At 36.8% G+C, this 2,077-nt stretch overlaps 1 long non-coding RNA gene across 1 annotated transcript; it reads right to left on the bottom strand.

Annotated features, from left to right (window-relative positions):
- Window positions 1–266: 266 nt before the first annotated feature.
- LOC131216901 (uncharacterized) lies at window positions 267–1,227 on the bottom strand. Its single transcript, XR_009157104.1, has 2 exons — window positions 1,108–1,227; window positions 267–379 (listed from the first exon to the last, which is right to left on the bottom strand). It is a non-coding gene; the product is annotated as an uncharacterized LOC131216901 (long non-coding RNA).
- Window positions 1,228–2,077: the final 850 nt, after the last annotated feature.

Below are 2,077 nucleotides of genomic sequence, written 5' to 3'. Positions count from 1 at the left end.
TCTTATTACATGTTGGTGCTACTCCTAAGTTCCCACAAATGCATCCATTTCTAAGTCTATCCTTGTCTTTACACTCATACATCTCAACATCCTCATTTCAACTACACATCTTATGAACATGTTGTTTCTTAACTTCTCAACATCTGTCCCATAAAGCATGGCTGGTCTTATAACTATCATATAAATATCCAAATTATTGAAAATATACTGGTGCATGTGGTTGCATTTGGTTAGGCAATACTTCACACACATGTTAGTAAAAGTTACCCACAACCTATGCTTGGTCCAAGAATCAGGTTGGATGAGCAGCTTGGTCATGCATATGTGTAAACTCTCGCATCAATCGCCTGAAATGTGCAAGCAACATCACCTATAAAATCTAGAGAGTACAAATTAAATCTTTGGTTAAAGCCTAAATATGATGTGCAATTATTCATAATAAAGTAATTTGTCAACAAAATAGAAATACAAATGCAAAAACTGTGATGATGAACTCATTCCATCCAAATGGGGCAAGTGATAATCCACACTATAAATCTAATGAATCTCAGTGTGGATGGAAGATGCCCTCTAATAGAGATGTTCCTGATCTTTCGATCAATGTCCCTAGAGTAAACGGTTAAGGAAAAAAAAATACAGCAATAGTCTGTAAAAAATGCCAAAGAGTGGATGGTTAGGAACTTCTACTTGGTTCAGGTTCCAATAAAATGAGAACTTGTGAGATTGTTGACAAATTACAAATGCAAAACAGATTTTATCCTAGATATGAAATAACCATTTTCATTTAATATTGGCTTGAAGGTTTGGACTGACTGCACAGTTCAGACTTCTTGGTTCATCAGTGTTCTCTGCTAATAAGAAAAGATTAGAATATTGCCACCAAAAGGAACACATGTTACAGAGCAAACAATCATATGGAAGAAGAGCATATGCAAAAAATAAAAATAAAAAATCAGATTGGCCCACTCATATGGTGGTCATCCATAGTTTAAATAACATTCCTAGCTATGCCAATTACAGATACAAGTGTGCAAAAAAGCATCCATAGTTGTCTTTGTTTCTAACAGAATTTTTAATAAGAAAATCAATATGATCAGAAGTTCTTACTGTTTTCTCATTAGTTGTAATGATCGTGGCATGGTGGCCATGGATTTCAGTCACTTCCCAGTCGATCCACGCAACCTCCAGATCATCCACAAGAAGTAATTAAGCATGCTTGCCACTCTATCAACCAGCAAAAGAAGATGTTGCCACAAAATTACAATAATAAATAATCATTGGTATTTCAGTCCCCTAAATCGATTGATCATCCTGTTTTATTTAATGCAAATAATAAAATTCTTATAATAAAATCAACAGATTTTGGGTTGTTTGCATGTCAAAATGACAGCCTAGGTTGGACTTTCCCTGGATGTTCGATCGTGGATCAAATTAAGCAGCCTTTGGCCATCTGAGTTTTGGTCTTGATTGGGGACAGTTAGGGTCCAGATTTAGACAGTACTGGACTCTCAAACGATGGCCCAGATTTGATACGTTTCGTTGCCCTAACAATTATTTAGTTTGAGCCCCTTTTTATGTTGAACGAATGATCCGAATATGGTCAGCTTTGGACATTGGATCACTGGTGCGAAATGGGCCACTTTCTATGATCAATCAAAGCCCACTTTTGCACAAATTTGAGTGTCCAACATTGGTCCGATCGGATAGCTTCTAGCATCCAATCTTTGGACAAGTCAGAGCTAATTCTCACAAGGGATGGAACCATCTAGATAGTTAACGGACAAGTCAAGCCTTTCGAGATTAAACAGAGAATTGATTTTCAAACATATGAAGAACACTGAGCATGGACAAGTTTCCTAAAGAGGAAGGGATAGAACCTGTTAAAAGGTTAGCGGACAAGTTAAGCTCATTGAGATTAACCAGATTCCCTATTTCTGGTGGAATTGAACCAGAAACTTGGGTACCGTACAGATACAAAAATACAAGGTTGCTCAAATTACCTAAAGCAGGAGGGATTCGACCAGTCAGATTCAACCTGGTTTCTTTAAAGTTACATGTGAGGAATGATAATGCACTT

Source organism: Magnolia sinica, chromosome 10 (assembly GCF_029962835.1).
Source record: "Magnolia sinica isolate HGM2019 chromosome 10, MsV1, whole genome shotgun sequence".
NCBI classification, from domain to species: Eukaryota; Viridiplantae; Streptophyta; class Magnoliopsida; order Magnoliales; family Magnoliaceae; genus Magnolia; species Magnolia sinica.
This window is presented reverse-complemented; position numbering and strand designations above follow the sequence as displayed.